The 20,220-nt window shown below is 43.8% G+C and overlaps 1 non-coding gene across 1 annotated transcript; it reads right to left on the bottom strand.

Moving 5' to 3' along the window:
- Nucleotides 1–854: 854 nt before the first annotated feature.
- Nucleotides 855–926, bottom strand: TRNAA-CGC (transfer RNA alanine (anticodon CGC)). The gene has a single exon. It is a non-coding gene; the product is annotated as a tRNA-Ala (tRNA).
- Between the last annotated feature and the right edge of the window lie 19,294 nt (nt 927–20,220).

Raw genomic sequence — 20,220 nt, 5'->3', positions numbered from 1 at the left:
GGCTGTGGAAAGGATGAGGAGAGGGAGAGAGGAAGAAAGATGGTGACAGAGAAAGAGGGTGAAATGCAGAAGGGAAATACAAAAAGAGGGGGGTGGAGAGAGGTGAGAGGGAGGCAGGAGAGGAGGGAAGTGTGAGGGAAAGATGGGAGGCGAGAGGAAGGAAGAGTGAGGGAGGAGGGTTAATGAAGTGAAAGGGAGAGAAGGAGGGTGAGGAAGGGATGGGGATTTTAAAGAGGAAGGGGAGGGGGAGAAAGAGCGAGCACAGGGGAGAAGCAGGGGGAGAGGTTGAGCGAGATGCTGATAGGAGGAAAAGGAAATAAAATGAAGGAAGCCTGAGGAAATCATGGCAAGAATAGTGTACAGTATAGGCATAATGAAGAGGTGAGTGAAGAAGAGCCACAAGAAAAAGACATGAACCGCCATGAAACACATAGGAAGTCTGCAAAAAGGCAGAAAGAAAATAAGAGGAGAATGTTTATTACCGAAAGAATTAGACATGAAATTGAATGATTATCATGTGGAAATGGAGGGAAGACAAGCAATTACTGACAAATGTAAGATAACAGTCATGAAAAATATGGACAAATGGCATTCATGGAAGAGTATTTACGAAGAGAAATGAATGCTATAATGATCAGAGGAACGAAACGTAGAATATCCAGAAAATGAGCAAGGGAGAAATGAAAATAAATGAGAATCTATAGAAGAATGTTTAGTAATGGATGATCACTGAGACAGGTGCGAAAGTTTTGCCCATATGAAATGGGAGAAATGGAGTTCCCCCGAGCTAAGCCCTGTATTGGATTATATAGCCCCGCTAGGGTTACAGGAGCGAGCTACCACTCCCGGCACGGCAGCCCGGGCGAGGCTCGAACTCGCAATCCCCCGATTGCGAGTCCAGCGCGCTACCACTGTGCTACCGCGCCCCCCTTTGCCCATATGAGAAAAGCGCGATTTAAACCCAAGAGACAATTATAATTGGGGGAAGGAAGTACCAATACTGAAATAATGAAATCAGGGAAAAAGGGAAGAAGGTGTATTAATATGATACAAGAGCAGAGGTGAATGAGAAGCATCAGACACGAATGAGGGTAAGGAAGACTAATAAGGAAGAATGATGAAAGTGTGGTAGGTAAAGAGTACCGGGGTGAAGGGGAGACGAGGAAGAAAAGATGGAGCTTAAGATTTTGAAATAATGGAGAGAGAGTGAGAGAGGGGGACGGGGTGAGGGAAGGGGAACTCTGCCGATAAAAACCTTAAAAGTCTAACTCATAAAAAGAAATTCTGGGAAAGGAGATAGGAGCGGCGGCAGGCGTGAGGATGTGGTAGTTACGAGGAAAAAATAACTAATGTTGTGGGAAGAGGAGGCGAGGGTGAGATGGAGGGGAAGCTGAAGATGAGGGACGATCAGAGTGAGGGTTGGGAAAGTAGTACTAAAACGTAGATGAAAATTTTATATGAGAGAACAGAAAATAAGAATGGGGATGGAAAACAAGTTTATGATGGAAGGAATGCAGGTGACCGGAAAATGCAAATGGTTAGGAGAGATGCTTGAATAAAAACAAGAATAGATTAGAACTTGTGAACATGTGGAAAGAGGAGGGAAAGCTCAATGAAGCAGGGATGGAGGCGGGAATGACTCGGAAAATTACACCAAAGCGTGGATGACAAGAGGACAGAAGGGAGGGAAAATGAGTGAAAAATTGGAATATTATTCATGTTAAGATGAAGGTGCCAGAGAATGGAAGGCAAGCTGAAGGTGAGGTGGGTAAGGTATGGGGTAAAACAGTAATATTGAAGTGTAAATGATTACTGGATGAGGAAAAATGAGCATCGGTACAAAAAAGGATCAGAAAATAGTATTAAACCTAATATGAAATGAGAGAGGGGTTAAAAAAAAAAATCAAGACGAAGATGAAAAACGAATGCAAGATGAAGATGGAAAGGTTGAAGAAATAAGGCAGATATTGTGAGTTATTGTGAGTCAAACTGAGGTAAGAAAAAAATATGATGATGAGAAGAAGGAAGGTAAGAAGATGAGACAGACTCAGAAAGTGATTTCAGATAATTATACTAAACTTCGAATTAAAATGTTATATGAATGAATATGATTATGATAAAAGAATAAAAAAAAAAAGTGGAGATTAATAGAGGAGGAGAAAATGAAAGGAGAGTTGAAGAAGTGAGGAGAGAATGGACTCTGAAAACAAGAACGACGACGACGACGACAACAACAACTACGATTTACAATGAAATGAGAAAAAACTAATTTTAAAAAATGGAGATGAAGGTGAGAGAGATGAATGAAAAGTGAAAGGCAAGGTGGGTACGACGGTAGGTGGGTGGGAGAAGGGGTAGTAGGAGGGAGAGGCAGGGGGAGGGCAGACTGAGGCTAGGTTGTGGGAAGATGGTGAGGTGGAAGGTGAGGGAGAGAATAAAAAACAAGAAATAGTTTAATGAAATGAAAGTCTGAGATAAACAGGAACCGGAATGACATGGAAGGAAAAGGGGAATGTTTGGGAGAAGAAAGGGGAAACACGATATATATCTTATTGTTTAAATGACAGAGTAAGAATAAAAGGCAGAGTGGGAAAGGAAAAAGTATGCACAGGATAAGTGGAGGTAATACATCAACGAAGAGAAAGGGAGGAATTTAAGATTAAGGGAGAAATCAAACACGTTATTTGTGGTATGAGAGAAACTATCTGAGAATAAAAGGGAGAAGTGGGAAGAAAAAACTGGTATTGCTGTTAAAAATAAAAGTGCAGGATTGTGGCGGGAATTTAAGAGGAGGAGAAAGAGGTGAAAGAATGAAAAGAAAAAAGAAAGATACTGTTATGATGTTATTGTGGTCTATAAGGACTGTGACTGAAAATATTTGAGTGAAAATAAAACAGTCTTAAGCGAAGACGAGAAAGAAGGTTGATGATCTGAGATGCAGTCGAAAAAGGGAAAACAAAAGGGGTGGGGGGAGGGTCGAGGGCGAGGAAGGAAAGGGGAAAGTTATACGAGCCCGCTGCTGTGGTTATGAAAAAAAAAAAAAAAAAAAACAGAATGAAAGGGACAATGAAACTATTGTATGAGCAACAAAGTACAGACATAAAAAGAGAATGGAAGGGGAAGATAGAAGAGGGATAGAGTGTCAAGGTGCTATTATGATGTAAGAAAAATGACTTGGAATAATGCGAAACGGAAAAGATTTTATAAAGACTGGAAAGAAAAGTACAAACTAATACATCAAGGAGGAAGGAGTCTGTGGAAGGAAGCATGTGGGATGGAGGTGAAGACCGGAGAGGGAAAGATGACGAAATGTGTTGTTATGGTATAAAGGAGTTGTGCCAGACTGAGAATAGAAAGAGAAAATAGAAGAGGAGAGCAATAATCCAATGAGGGTACAGAGCTAGTAAAACAAAGAGCAGGAAGTGTGACAGGAAGAGGAAAGGGGGAATGGTGATGGAATAAGAGAGACAAATGTTTGAACTTCTTCTTATGACAGAGAATGAATGGCAAAATGAAAAATAAATTGAAAAGATACTGTAGACACAAATTACAGAGTTATAACTCTAGAAGGTGGATTTAAGGACAGAGCGAAAAACGGGAGAGGGGGGGAGGCGATTATCAAATGCGTCATTATGGAAATAAAATTATGTGATTGAAAAAAAAAAAAAAAAAAAGGAATCTCGATCTGGAGAGAATCGGAGGAAAAGAAGAAATGGAAATGAGATATAATGATGCTCAATATTGTGGAATGAAACTGTGACCGTTTGGAATAAAGAGAAGAGTGGAATATGAAAAAAACATGGCTAATAAACCGAGGCGGAAAGAGTTTGAGGAAGAGAAAATGGAGAAAGAATGGTAGAGATGATAGAATGCATTTATGTAGCATTAAAAGAAAACATGTTAGAGTTAGGCGAATAACAAAAGATGAGATGCGTTAATGTTAAGATCGTTGTAGTCTGAAGACGAAATGGGCAGGGGACACTACCTAGTACGCTGTTATGGTAAAAATAAAGACAAACTAAACAGCTAGTGTGGTAAGGGGACTAAGTACAGTATATAAAACCGAACAGAGTGAATAACCAAGATGGAGACAGGCTGAAGAAAGGTGAAATGGGAGAGGTTAACAAGTATGTTATTGTGATGTAAAATTAACTGTGACCGAGACTCAAACTGAAGAATGAGAGAGAAAAAGGCTTTAAGAATAGATCAGAGTTAATAAACTGAGACGGAGGTAATCTGATGGACGAAGGATGAAAGAGTGGAGAGATTAGTATGCGTTATTCTTGTAGTTATAATAACCTAGGCTTAAGAAATTATATATATATATATATATATATATATATATATATATATATATATATATATATATATATATATATATATATATATATATATATATATATAAACAGAGTTAATAAATCGAGTTGGAAAGGATCTGAAGTAGGTAGTGCGAGAGGCATGTTATCTGGTTACATAAAGAGCATGATAAAAGCCTGAAGGTTTGTTATGGAGTAGAACAGGGGATTAAAATGGTTAACTGCCTTAATTCAATGGCGTCTTATTTGATTTTATTTTTCGTATTTACAGACGATTTTATTTCGCTTGAAGATCCTTCATACACTTTATGTCATGCATTGGACTGTTGGCATGGATTATACAATCCGTTCTCGGGACCCAGCAGTCCTCCTGCGTGCAACAGATGGGTCACATGTTATCTTCACACCTCACCACTTAGGCACTAATACACGCCGTCCATACTGAAAACATGGTAGGGTTGTATCAGTCATGGCTCTTAATTGTGTCAGCGGATGCATTTTTGGCATGTAGGTCGGATTATGGAAGATCAGTTAGTTTTAGCGATAATAAAACCCCAAGCTGTTCCCCGCCGCAGCCTGATGTCAATCTGGCATCTTTTCGAACAGCAATCCAGCATTGAACCACTTGACCACAACATCTTTATAATTTATTCTAGCTATCTCTTGGCGATTACCTTCAATACAGTACTAATATCTCATATGCAAAAAGGAAAGATATACAGTACATATATGGTAATGGCTACCAATCCTTGACAGATGTTGAAGAGAAGGAACATCTGTGAAAGAGGTACGGTGAGAAGAATTGATTTAATGTATTTATATTACGGGCATTTACACAAGAGAACGAAAAAATGAAGAAAAACAATAAAAAGGGAATAACTGAGAGAGAGAGAGAGAGAGAGAGAGAGAGAGAAACTGTATGAAAGGGAATGAGATACGAGTAAAGGGGGTAAGGCTGGTTAAGCAAAGTAAAAGCTGAGAGATGGTGAAAGTGGTGTATGAGGGACGAGGGTGATGGTGAGGGTGGTTGGTAAGGGTGGGGGTGAGGGAGGTGGATGAGGGTGAGAGTAAGGAAGAATTGGTGGGTGAGGGTGGAGGGTAATAAGAGAATGAGGATAGTGAACTGTGGCTGAAACTGGAGGAAGTGTACGACTGGTGGGTGAGGGGTGAGGCTGGTGGATGAAGGAGGGTGAGGGTGGTAGATGAGGGAAGACAAGGTGACTGTGGTTATGGGTGGTGGATGAGGGGTGAGTGGTGATGGGTGTGGGTTTGGGTGCTGGGTGAAGTGGTAAGGATGTGGGTGAGAGAATGGATGAGAAATGGGGGTGGGTGAGGGGTTTGTGTGATGGGTGAGCAATATCAGAATTGAGGGTCAAGTGTAGGGTAGGGTTAGGGTGGAGGGTGAGCGAGGGTGTGATCTGTGGTCAGGATAAGGGAGATGAGGGTGATGGGATAAAGAGGGTTACTCTAACTGGATAATGACTAAGTGACGATGAGTGTGTGGGGGGAGAGGGGGGATTGGTTAAACAACATGGTGGTCCCTTTTCCTTCTCGGTTTATCGTGATGCAGATGCAAGCAATAATTTCGTGGCACAGTGCATGGCACATTTTGTAGCTTATGACAGGTCATTGCTTACGTGAATGATAACCACAAACAACTTCTCAATCTCTGCACTATGATGACTTGTTTTCCTTTCTATTCTTTTTGCACCCAAGCGATTTTATTAAAATCTAGAGGTATCTGATATGAATAAATTATCTGTGTGAAATAAACATTAGGTGAAAATGATGCCACCAAGTTCTTTGAGTTAATAGTTGTCAAACTGTAATATTACTCCTCTGGCTGAATGGGATAAAAGATTTCAGACTTGGCCTGTAAAGTTATTTAAGCGTTCCCCATGTGTGTACAAGGTGTAATAACCCACGGCTATGTACCAGCAAGTTGTGAACTTCTTATACACCTAGTTCCATCTGTGTACCTTGATCTTTGCTTACTTTTGGCACTGCTTGCCTCGGTGTGTACTTCCCGACACAGAGCGTTTATCCGTGTTTGGTTCCCTTGTATGTGTTTGCTTTCAACTAGCTTGTCTGGCCTCGGATCTCACTGCTTGCCTTATTTAGACGTGGATTTTTCCTGCTGTGTAGCTTCTTAGCTGACTTAATTTTGGCTTAAAGTACCCACTTTATTATCAATTATTTTCAAACTTGTTTTTTTGGACGTACCTAATGTCATGTGACAATGATGTTTCTCCTGTATTAGCTGCTTTTTTATTGCATGGTCTGTGTCTGCAAGTTTGTATGTGCAGTTGTCTATGTGTGTGCGAATGCATGCAAATGTGCTCATTTCTGTGCATGAATGTGCCCGTTTTTGTGCATATACGTTTGTGTTGTGTGCATACGAATGTGTTTTTGTGCTTGTGTACATGTGTGCCCATGCTATGCGTACGGATATTCACAAAGTGTGACTGGTTTAGTGTTTCGGACAAGATTCCTCAATCTTAGCGTCTCAGTGTGTGTGCATTTATTTTCACATGTGCGTGCGTGTGCATGTTTGCGTAAGTGCGCGTGTTTTGAGCTTAACCATGTTTGTCTTGTCCGTGTGCCTCCCCGCCCCTCTCCATCTCGCCTCATCCCAAAGTCACACAACAGGTTTCCAAGACGATATTAAAGAAAAAAAAAGGCGACTGTGTGTACTTGGTGACGATAATTGATTGTCCTCCTTTTTCCACGCACACTGTCCACAGTCCTAGACCAAACGTACACAAGTATACACGCAAAAACACTCACAATACACAACCTTTACTCTGCTGTTACACTGAAAAATGACCATACACTTATGCTTAGACTAATAACTACATACTCATACACACAGCACATAATGGAACCTAAATGGCCGCATGTATAGCATAAGAAAACACAAGCTTACCCAGCCCATCACACACACACACACACACACAATCTACAACTCCTAAACAAACATGAGAGGCTATACGGTCATAAAGGAAACATTAGCAGATAATAAGCCAGTAAGCATGAACAATGACATCCACTGACACCCACTTATCTCTCATATCCACTTAATTGGCTGGCCCACACAGGCATGGCCAAAAACACACTGACAAACACTAATACACCATAAACAACTGATACGAAGCCAAATACACAAGAAGTCGGGTTTACTTATAGGTAGGAAAGACTCTCTCTCTCTCTCTCTCTCTCTCTCTCTCTCTCTCTCTCTCTCTCTCTCTCTCTCTCTCTCTCAGTACAGATGATCACGGTCCCAGGCAGTGTTTCACAAATACACAAACCTCCAGCTGCCTTTCGGATTGGAACCGTGGTGCATTAGTGGCCTGCCACTTCAACCACCAGTTATTATTTGGTAATTCTAAGGTTTAATGATAGGGATGCCAAATATAAGACACATACAAAATATGACTAACTTCAGTAGGTCGTTAGTTTTTGAGTTTCATTTATACCCACTCTATATGTGAAAATTGAAGATGACGTAATGCCAGCAGCATTGAAGTTGTGACTTATCAGCAAAGTGTTTGCAAATGCATACCTAACCAGGGGGTGAGCAATAACCGTAGCTTTTCTCGATGACTTTTCTTTTTCTTTTTTCAACCTACAGGCGATTTCATTTAGCTAAACAAAAACCTCCTTCAGTATTTGAGTTAACGAAGTGTCATCAATTCAAAAAGCCTCTTGTGGTGAATAATGTCGTCTAGAGGTAGCAGGAACAAACAGGAAATACTTGTATATCATCATACTGGAGCTGCTTGGCACAGTTCAAGGCCCGTAATCTCGTCGGTAAGACGCACCTCTTCCTTAGTGATTTCCTTTTGGACATGGGTGGTTAGTATCTTCCTGTTCGTTACCTAGGCAGAGTATGGCGATATTTAAATGATTTATATAACACTGAGAGGGACAGTAAAGAGTAGCTTAGGGCAAGGTGTTAGGGAGCTTCCTCAACCGACAAGAATGCGGGCCTAAGTCACTGACAAATAGAAAATATCCTGTGGTAATCTGGTTGTCAACCTTATGAACGAACTCCTAAATTAGTACCAACTGTCTCCCAAATCATCTCCAGCTTAGAGAACAACTGAACACAATTTTGGTTGTTACCACCGAAGAATGTAGTGAAAAGGTTAACTTCAATGTAGAATTGTATATCAAAATATTCATCACACCCAAGAAACTGCATCGAGAAGATCTCGTTTTTTTTTTTTTTTTTCTCATCCCGGGAGTATCAATGTAAACAGAACGAGAATGTTAAAATAATGCATCCCGATTACATGTGTCATTAAGGGACAAGTTCTGGTTAGTTTCAGTCCTCCCCTATATCACTATCCGCAACACAGGGGGAAGGAACCTAGTCCACCATTTGATGGTTCTGAGAAATGAACCTGGGTTCTTCCAACTGCGGCATGGACATGCTAACCAACGTACAGCCAGCTCCCTCTCTACCTCCTTGAAATAAAGGAGTCATGTTCATTTACTCCTCTGACAGTACCCACCTTATCTTTTATGACCTGAAAATGAATGCAGTTATAGAGAAATACATTTTCCTCATGTAGCTGCACTTTAAACAATAAGGAAGGAGGTACTGGATTGTAAAGAAATATATTAAAACTTAAAGAATAAACTCCATGTTTTTACTACAACCATAAAGAAATATATATAACTTAAAGAATAAACTCCATGTTTTTACTACAACCATCAAGAGTTAAACAATTTATGCATGTAAGCACTGGCAGCAAAACAAGTATACACAAGCCTTGGAATTGGGTGTATTATCTGCGTGCAGGGCCTTGTGTGACTATCTGAGGTGTGTGGAACATGAGGTAGGAATGAATAACTAAGAAACCATAAATTAACATAACCCTGCACACTGAAAGGCGGACAAAGGAATGCTGGTGTTTATGTGTAGGTTGGACGACGCAGGTGATGTCAAGCCAGTGACATGAGAGTTAGAGGAAAAAATTAGGAAGGAGAAATCAGTGTTTCAACCTCAACTACTGACTGATGAAACGAGTTACTGATCTCAGTGAAAGGCCAGCTGTTAACGTTAAAAAGAACATCCTGTTGCAAAGCAGGTCACTACAAGCATCAACAATGACCTCTAAATAAGGGCAATGTCTTAAGCCGCTCATGATGTGGGTGAATTTTGTGTGTGACCGACAGTGAATTCACTAAAATCTTGTAAGGCTTGACGCCATATCAAGGAGACTTGAGAAAAAAAGGCGTATATGAGAAAATGCTTTGTGGGTAGTGGACAAGGAAAAAGAAAGTGACTGCAGGGCATAAACCGAATGCTCATATTTAAATTACATAGGTAACACCGTTCAAAAACACCATCCTTTTCATAAAGCTTATTCCAGATCCACAAATACATTATTTTACAGTTCTTTCCACATTTTTTTTTCTCTCATCGACCTTACTTCAAATACTTGCTCTACGCATCCCATAACCCAGGGGAAACTACCCTTTTAATCAGTAACAAGCCATTATATCTGCTTTATACTCTTAACCATTGCCGTACATATAATTTCCCTACAAAACTTTGCAGCAATATTATTCAGTTGCTCAAAGATAAATTCAAATGAACTTTGCTGATTGTACCGCAAGAATGAAATATTTCTAAGAAATTTGTTATACCTACGTAGTTTTTTTTTTTTATTATTATTTAACTATTCATTCATCAGTCCACACTAATTATTATTTTTTTTTTACCAATGGAGGTATTCAGAAGTTTGCCTTTTCATAAATACAATCCCTTTCCTGTCAGAACTATTATCTCTTCTGCTGTAACAATAATCAATATTATATAATGCAAGTAAACAAAAAATTGCAACAAATATTGCCAGAGTGTACTTACCAAGATATCCAGTTTACTGCAGCCATGTTCCTCGTCAGGTGAAATACTTGTCATTCCTCACTACACTTCTGTCCAGGCATCTCTGTACTTGCCCTTGTTTTAGCAGCATGCTCGTGACTCCACGTCTTAAATTCTAAAGTTTTTGTGTGTTAGCCCTACGTTAAGCAAATATTCTTAGAAAAGTGTTGATGTGGAAGCTGATTCCATTATTTCTTGAGACTAGCACCTCTAATCACTTCACTTGAGCTTACAAACAACACCGCTTTTGTTCCCTTCACTCAAACGTCATTTTGCCTCTCCACTTTTTTTTTGTTTTTTTTGTTCAGTCACTACACCGTCTTTCCACTGTTTGCACAAAGTTTTTCATCTCTGTAGCGTACTTTCTTTTTTGCTTCATTGTATGTTCTCTCTTCACTGTCTTTTTCTTTGTGTGTGTGTGTGTGTGTGTGTGTGTGTGTGTGTGTGTGTGTGTGTGTGTGTGTGTGTGTGTGTGTGTGTGTGTGTGTGTGTGTGTGTGTGTGTGTGTGTGTGTGTGTGTGTGTGTGTGTGTGTGTGTGTGTGTGTGTGTGTGTGTGTGTGTGTGTGTGTGTGTGTGTGTGTGTGTGTGTGTGTGTGTGTGTGTGTGTGTGTGTGTGTGTGTGTGTGTGTGTGTGTGTGTGTGTGTGTGTGTGTGTGTGTGTGTGTGTGTGTGTGTGTGTGTGTGTGTGTGTGTGTGTGTGTGTGTGTGTGTGTGTGTGTGTGTGTGTGTGTGTGTGTGTGTGTGTGTGTGTGTGTGTGTGTGTGTGTGTGTGTGTGTGTGTGTGTGTGTGTGTGTGTGTGTGTGTGTGTGTGTGTGTGTGTGTGTGTGTGTGTGTGTGTGTGTGTGTGTGTGTGTGTGTGTGTGTGTGTGTGTGTGTGTGTGTGTGTGTGTGTGTGTGTGTGTGTGTGTGTGTGTGTGTGTGTGTGTGTGTGTGTGTGTGTGTGTGTGTGTGTGTGTGTGTGTGTGTGTGTGTGTGTGTGTGTGTGTGTGTGTGTGTGTGTGTGTGTGTGTGTGTGTGTGTGTGTGTGTGTGTGTGTGTGTGTGTGTGTGTGTGTGTGTGTGTGTGTGTGTGTGTGTGTGTGTGTGTGTGTGTGTGTGTGTGTGTGTGTGTGTGTGTGTGTGTGTGTGTGTGTGTGTGTGTGTGTGTGTGTGTGTGTGTGTGTGTGTGTGTGTGTGTGTGTGTGTGTGTGTGTGTGTGTGTGTTTCCATCACCTTTCTGCATTTTCCCCACTGTTTTATTTATTTTTTTCTTTCCATCGTCTTTTGTAGTCCTTCCATAGTCTCCTTCACTACTTCCAACATTTTTTCCCATCTCCCACATCTTTTTACTCGGAATCTGGTCTCGTCAAACTTTTTCTTTTTTTTCCACTTTCTACCATCTTCTCTTGCTCTCTCCACTGTCAGTTTACACTCTCAACCGTTATTTTTCCCACTGTCTCTGTGTTAGTTTCATGTTTCGCAAGTGTCCTTGAAAAAGTATCTGATTTGTATTCATTTTCTACAACGTTCTCTGAACTGAACACCAATATCCACTTCACTTGCGCTTCCAAACAACACTGGCTGACGTGGGACTAGCTCAGCCGCCAGCCGCCAGGGCACAGCGAGCGGTTCAGTACGAGTAAGTGAGGCATTCATACTGAGACAGTCTGCACACTGACCCGAAGCACCTTGACAAACTAAACTCTCTCCACCACTTCTTTAGGGCTTCCAAACAACAGTGACCAGCAAGTGACTGTAGATCCCTAACAGATGGCGATGATCGTCACCATATTGTCTGAAGTGCTAACATCCCGGACAACAGAGATCGTTACCATATTGTCAGCAAGTTTACATCCCGGACAACAGCGATCGTTACCATATTGTCAGCAAGTTTACATCCCGCACAACAGCTGATCGTTACCATATTGTCTGCAGCGTTTACAGCCCAGACAACAGATAATCGTCACCAACCCAGTAGCACAGATGGAAGGGCAAGGTCTGGGTGGGTGTTGGAGCGACTTCTTGTTCAGTATTCTTTGTATCAAGTACGGGTTCCTGAAAGATATTTTTTGTTGTTATTTAAAGGACCAACACAACTTTCTGACGACAACAATGCTAGCACTTCACTGAACTTAGAATTCAGTGACAGAAAAAAAAAAAAAGTAACTGCTGCCACCAGGCGATTATGCTCGCCTCTTCAGTCGATGATGTATTTTTATAATTTTATTTAAATAATCTGCGAACGGTTTATTCAACTTGAGAAAGCTCTGTGGAAGTGAATGGGTTAATTAAGGCTGAAATCAACCTCTCCAGTTCTAAGTCTCTCTAATGTGAATAAAAATCGTCAGAAGGCGGCAAGAACACATCACAGAATGAGTCAAGGGACTGAAGATGTTAAGGAAAGACTTTTTGTACCAATGGTTAGAGGAGTTTCTTTCCAACCTCATCACCATCACACGCCTCTTACCAGCTGAATAAAAGCGTCCGGTGGTGTCTGTAGTAAAATATATACAAGACGTATTTGTCCTGAAGGGGTTACTACATCATACACAACACAATATACATCATTCATCTTGCTTGGTTGTGTCTCGTGGCTCTGAATCGTCTGGCTGTAGCAATTAACTGCGTATTTTATTGTGGGGTTAATATATCCATTAAACTCTATCAATCTATTAAGCAATCAAGAGTGTGTGTGTGTGTGTGTGTGTGTGTGTGTGTGTGTGTGTGTGTAATCATCAGCCTCTAATGTGTGTGTCACTGGTGAGAATATAGTAAGTCCGTAACCTCAAGAAGAGTCAGGTTTGGAGGCCCTTGTGGTGGGTCGCTCGTAGCGGCGGTTCCTGAATGATAATGTGTCTCGTAGTGAAACATTCTTAGCACGATGCAAGGTAATGACCCCAAACATATATGTGGATAAGGTTAACGCTTCGCACTGTATATAAAGTATTACTGTGGCAGGTGTTTGTAAAGTGATGCAACTGTGGACTGATAACACTGCCAATAGAAAGGACGCGAGACTCATCCCAGGCAGAGGCAGGGAACAATTTGATGATATGATTTTCTTTTTTAAAAAATATTCAGTTAATCTTCCACAAGACCCATGATGCAGAGAAATCAAGCGACAGCATGAATCTTTCTTCCCACGTGGAAAAACAAATAACAAACAAGTCCCTTAACACACCTTTGCCTACGGTCACTGAAGTTTTCCCTCACTTCACTGAAGCAGCCAGGAACAGTCTTGCCCCGTGAAGATCAAAGTAATATAAACATGCATAATTTAACTGTCCGGTTTTACAAGTCTGTGGTCCAAAAATTAGCTAATGGAAATTGGCATCAGCAGTTTACCTGGGCCTCATCTAATGCCCACGGGAAATGTCAAGTACAAAACCGCACAGAAAACCTTCCTGACGAGACATTTCAGTCATCCATCAGACAGCCCATGAGACCATGGTATTCATACTAACATTGCCCAGTTTGGTTTCATGATATTTCAGCCTCCCACAGCATACCTTCCCCTGCAAAAAATCAGCAGCCAGCAGACCCCCTGGACAGCAGTATACCTGCTTTCCTGATCCATCTCAAAGTTATCCACCGGACAGTAGATCAGTCAAAGATACCTGTCCCTCTGCATCATGCCAGCACTCTACTCGGAACTTAAATGGTTTTAATCTCCCTGACGAAAGCGACACTCCAGCGAAAAAAAAAAAAAAAAACAGGCAACACACCCCCACCCACATACACACTTGCCCCTATGGTAACACTTGTTATCCTCCCACAGATCTTTACATCATCCCACATGCTATACACAGCTGCACTCACTCCCCATTGCATCACTTACATAAACAAGGAGGAGCACCCAGAGAGTGCCACACCTGCGCCCATTAACTTGCTAGGACTGAATGTTTGACTCTGGCCTGTGACCTTCACCTTGGACAGATTACTCTCAGCATTGAATTACTTCATCCTTGCCTAACCCTTAACCCTTCCACCAACATTGGTTCAGATAAGAGCAAAGCTCTTTTGAGTTGACTTTAGCCTAATGATCTTGACCACTTACCTTTCCTTGTGACCTTAACCTTTAACTGTTTGTTCTGAAAATCGTCTCTTTACCCTTCAGTTAAATAAGATCATTCTTAAATCTATTCTTGTTGCCTCCAGACACATTAATGACCTAACGCAGTGGTTCCCAAACTGGGGGCCATGACCCCCTGGGGACCATAGTGCATTTCCAGCGAGGCCATGGCCCCCTGGGGACCATAATGCATTTCCAGCGGGGCCATGGCCCCCTGGGGACCATAGTGCATTTCCAGCGAGGCCATGGCCCTCTGAGGACCATAGTGCATTTCCAGTGGGGCCATAGCCCCTTGGGGACCATAGAGCATTTCCAGCGGGGCCATGGCCCCCTGGGGACCATAGTGCATTTCCAGCGAGGCCATGGCCCCCTGGGGACAATAGTGCATTTCCAGCGGGGCCATAGCCCCCTGGGGACCATAGAGCATTTCCAGCGGGGTCATGGCCCCCTGGGGACCATAGTGCATTTCCAGTGGGGCCATAGCCCCCTGGGGACCATAGTGCATTTCCAGCGGGGCCATGGCCCCCTGGGGACAATAGTGCATTTCCAGCGGGGCCATGGCCCCCTGGGGACCATAGTGCATTTCCAGCGGGGCCATGGCCCCCTGGGGACCATAGTGCATTTCCAGCGGGGCCATGGCCCCCTGGGGACCATAGTGCATTTCCAGCGGGGCCATGGGTTAATCTTAAGTATCTGGTTACTGGTGATGGCGGTGGCTGAATCGGTAGAGAGGCGGCTTGCAGTCCTGATGGACCCAGGTTCGAATCCTGGCTGGGGCAGGGAACAGTTTAAGGATTTGAATTTCATAAAAAAAAAAAGAAAAAAAAAAGCAGACTTTCCTGATCTACCAGAAGACCCGCCGACATGTCGTAAAAATACCCCCGCTAATACCAGTACACCAGTCCTGTATGAGACAGCCCTAGCATGTATCCAGTAAGGACGGTGGGTGTTAGCGCCGAAGTGGTGACATGTGGAGGTGTAGGAGGACTACTGGGCCTTGGGATAGGCTACTGCCCCCGAGATATAGGCCCTGAAGCCTTTGCCCAGAGTCGGACACGCAAAAAAAAAAAAAAAAAAAAAAAAATGGTTTATAGCAAATGGTTTCCTGCATTACAAGAAACTATTTGATTTGCCACTCAGTGCTGAGTGCCCCCTGCCTATCACAAACCACAACTGTCATCATAAATGCCTCTCGTGTCATTACTATCATCATCAGAATCACCATTACCACGTTTACTACTATTATAATAATCACTGCCACAACAATCACTAACATTAGCACATTACTACCACAGCTACCATAGTCTACCAGCAATACATGTACTGTCATCATTATTATAACTATCACAACTACCATTATCATCATAATCATCAATACGACATCTAGCACAGTCATGAAATCACCACTACCACTATCACAGAAGTCACCACCACCGCTATCACAGAAGTCACCACTACCACTATCATAGAAGTCACCACTACCACTATCATAGAAGTCACCACTACCACACTCATAGAAGTCTCCCACTACCACTATCATAGAGGTCACCACTACCACTATCATTCAAGTCACCACTACCACTATCATACAAGTCACCACTACCACTATCATACAAATCACCATTACCACTATCATACAAGTCACCACTACCACAACTATCTTTTTCATTATAATCACCATTACTGCAAAAGTCATCTTCATCATCACCATCATCATCATCATCGCTACAACAACTGTCACGATTATTTCCACTACTCTAAGGAAGGAAGGAAGTAATATTGGTAGTAAACTCGTTCTAGTTAATTACGGAAGAAAGCATAAGTACAATGTTCTGCAATCTCCAGACGATTTTATTCAGCTTAGTAGTAACCTCTTGCAGTCTAGGGTTTGGTAGGTTAGCCCCATTAACCCTGTAATGATAGTAATATTAACTATCACAATATTACCAGTATTTTGCAAACACCAAAATATTTCATTCACCTTAGTAATAACCTCTTGTCGTCTAAGGGTTAAAAATAGTCTCCATTAACTCTCTAATGATAGTAATATTAACTATGTCATTCCTACAACCGAAAATCCTATATATTTATTGCAAACGTGTGGCTCTCGTCGTGTCACAGTTAAAAAGTCTCCAGTAAGCATTTCAGAACGTGAGAAATCTGAACTATTTCTTATTCTTGCTATGGCTAAGCGATTTAATTAACTTATCAGTGGTCCTTGTAGTATAAAGGTTGATAAAAGATAATCAGTTCACAGGCAGTATAAATGTTGTAGTAATGAAGAATGATAACAGGTTTGGATATTCCAAATTGTCTAGAAATAGTTCAAGATGGCCTCTCTATCTCCAGCATTTCCCTTACCCTTATCCTTCCCATTCCCCCATCCTTATCCCTTCCCTTCCCTTCCCTCCCATTCCCCCATCCTCATCCCTTCCCTTCCCTTCCCTCCCATTCCCCCAGCCTTATACCTTCCATTCCCTTCCCTCCCATTCCCTCATCCTCATCCTTCCCTTCCCTTCCCTCCCATTCCCCCATCCTCATCCCGTCCCTTCCCTTCCCTCCCATTCCCCCATCCTCATCCCTTCCCTTCCTTTCCCTCCCATTCTCCCATCCTCATCCTTTTCCTTCCCTTCCCTCCCATTCGTCTCATCCTCATCCCCTCCTTTCCTTCCCATTCCCCTCAACCTACCTTCCCTTCCCTCCCATTCCCCTCATTCTCACCCCTTCCCTTCCCTCCCATTCCCCTCATTCTCACCCCTTCCCTTCCCTCCCATTCCCCTCATTCTCACCCCTTCCCTTCCCTCCCATTCCCCTCATTCTCACCCCTTCCCTTCCCTCCCATTCCCCTCGGGGCCAGAATAGCTCAGTGGAAGCGCTCGTGCTTCACGACCGTAGGGTTGGCAGTTCCAGCCCGCACCATAGTGGCGTATTTCTGGTGAGAGATGTAGCGGTCTCTCCAAGGATCTCTCCTTGCCCTGCAGAGCTATATGGTCCATTGGTCCTGGCTCAGGGGATTCACCCATCCCCTCATCCTCACCCCTTCCTTTCCATTCCATTCCCCTCATCCCCATCCTTTCCCTTTCCTTCCATTCCCCTCATTCCCACCCCTTCCCTTTCCTTCCCTTCTCCTCGTCCCCACCCCTTCCCTTTCCTTCCATTCCCCTCATCCCCACCCCTTCCCTTTCCTTCCCTTCCCTCCCATTCCCCTCGTCTCCATCCCTTCTCTTCCCTTCCCTCCAACTCTTTTCATTTCCACCTCCTTCCTTTCCCTTTCTTCTCATTCGCCTAATCCCACCCTTTTCCCTTCTCTTCCATTCCCCTCATCCCCACCCCTTCCCTCTCATTCTACTAATCCCCACCCCTTCCCATCTCTTCCCTTCCTTCCCATTTCCCTCATCCCCTTCACTTCCCTCCCTTTCCCCTCAGCCCCACCCATTGCGTTCCCCTCCCACCTATTCCCTTCACCCCTACCCCTCCATTTGCCTCCCATTCCCCTCAACCCCACTCCTTCCCTTCCCTTTCCTTCCATTCCCCTCATCCTCAACCCATCCCTTCCCTTCCCTTTTATTCCCCTTATCCCAGCTCCTTCCTTTTCGTTACCTCCCATTCCCCTCACCCCCATCCCTTTTCATCCCTTTACTCTCATTTCCCTAATCCCCACCACTTCCTTTCCCTTCCATTACCCTGATCACCATCCTTTCCCTTCCATTTCTCTAATCCACACCCATCCCTTCTCTGCCCTCCTCTTCCTCTCATCCCCATCCATTGCCTTCCCTTCCTTTCCCTTCTCTCCCATTCCCCTCATACCCACTCATTCCCTTCCCTTCCCTTCCTTGCAATTCTCCCCCTCCCCACCATTTCCCTTTCCTTTCCTCCCATTCCCCTCACGCACAACCCTCCCCACAACTTCTCTTCTCTTCATCCTAACCCCTTCCCTTTCCCTCATTCCCAGTCCTTCCCTTCACTTCTTATCCCCTCATCTCCACCCCTTCTTTTCCCTCTCATTCTCCTCATCCTCATCCCTCCACTCCCATTCCCCTCATCCCCTCCTGTCTATCCCATTCCCCTCATGCACCCGTTTTCTTTCCTCGAAGGATGAGGATGGCGGGAAGGACAAGGATTAGGATGAAGGGAGGGGAAAGGGTGAGGAAGAGGAGGAGGGAAAAAGGAAGGATAAGGATGAAGATGAGGGGAGTGATAAAGATGAGGATAAGGCGAGGAAAAGATGAGGATGAGGATGATGGGATGGGGAAGAATGAGAATGAGGGGAAGGGAGAGGATGAGGTGAAAGATGAGGATGAGGATAAAATGAAGGGGAATGATGAGAGGACGGATGAGGATTAGAGGAAGGGGAAGGAGGGATGAGGATAAGGATGAAAATGATGGGAACGGGAAAGAAGGATGAAAATGAGGGGAAGGGGAAGCCTGTCCTTTCTCCTCATCCCCTCCCTTCACTTCCTTACCATTCTCCTCATCCCTATCCCTTCCATTCCTTCTCATTCCCCTCATCCCTATCCCTTCCCTTTCTTTCCTTACCATTCCCCCTTATCCCTACCCCATCCCTCCCAATCCCCTCATCCCAACCCCTTCATTTCCCTCTCATTCCCCTCATCCTCATTCCTTTCCCTTCCTTCCCCTACATTCCCCGCATCCCCACCCCTTCTCTTCCCTCACATCTCTCATCACCACCCCCTTCCTTTCCCCCCTATTCCCTTCACCTCCAACCCATCCCTTCTCTCCCTTTCCCTCCCATTCCCCTCATCGCTACCCCATCCCTTCCCTCTCATTCCCTTCATCCCCTCCCAATCCTTTCCCTTCCATGTCACTCATCCCCATCACTTACCTTCCCTTCCATTTCCCTCAAACCCACCCCTTCACTCCCATTTCCCTATTCCATATAGTTTTCCATCCCTTTCCTTCCCTACCCACCCATTTACCTCATCCCCGTCCATTCCCTTCCCTTTTCATTCCCCTCTTTACCACCCTTTCCTTTCCCTAAAATATCCCTCATCCACAGCTCTCCCCTTCCCTTCCCCTCCCTTCCCTTCCCTTCCCTTCCCTTCTCTTTCCTTCTCTTATCCTCACCCCTTCCTTCTTCGAATTCCCCTTAACCCCCCCCCTTCCTTCCCATTCCCCTCATCCTCATCCGTTCCCTCCTATTCCCTTCATCCTCGTCCCTTCCTTCTCATCCCCTTTATCCTCATCCCCTCCTTTCTCTCCCATTCCCCTCATCCTCATACCCTCCTTTCCCTCTCATTCCCCTCAACTATCCCTTTCCTTTCTTCGGAGGATGAGGATGAGGGGAAGGGAAAGGATAAGCATGAGGATAAGGGGAAATGTAAGGATAAAGATGAGGATGAAGGGTAGGGGAAGGATGAGGATGAGGGGAAAGGGATGAACAAGGATGAGGATGAGAGGAAGAGAAAGGATACGAATGAGATGATGGGAAAGGGGAAGGATAAGGATGAGGATGAGGATAAGGATAAGGAGAGAATGAGGGGAAGGGGGAGGATGAGGAGGATCTGGGGAAGGGATAGGATGAAGAGAAGGGGGAGGATGAGGGGAAGAGGTGGATGAAGGGAAGGGGAAGGATGAAGGGAAAGGGGATGATAAGAATAAGGGGAAGGATGAGGATGAGGGGAAGGATGAGGATGAGAGGAAGAATACGGATGAGGATGAGAGGAAGGGGAAGGAAGGATGAAGATGTTGGAAAGGGGAAGGGAGGTTGAGGATGAGGAGAAATGGAATGAAGGCTAAGGATGACAATGAAGACGAGGGGAAGGGGAAGGAAGGATGAGACTGAGGGGAAGGGGAAGAACGATTTAGGATGAGGGGAAGGAGAAGGAAGGATGAGGATCAGGGGAAGGGGAAGCCAGTACTTTCATCCTCATCCCTCCCTTCTCTTCCTGCCCAGTCCTCTCATCCCAATCCCTTCCCTTCCCTCCCCTCCCAGCTC

Source organism: Coenobita brevimanus, chromosome 114 (assembly GCF_032717465.1).
Source record: "Coenobita brevimanus isolate Jiangsu-jjx chromosome 114, ASM3271746v2, whole genome shotgun sequence".
Taxonomy (NCBI): Eukaryota; Metazoa; Arthropoda; class Malacostraca; order Decapoda; family Coenobitidae; genus Coenobita; species Coenobita brevimanus.
Note: the sequence above shows the minus strand (reverse complement) of the source record. Positions and strands in the feature narration are given on the sequence as shown.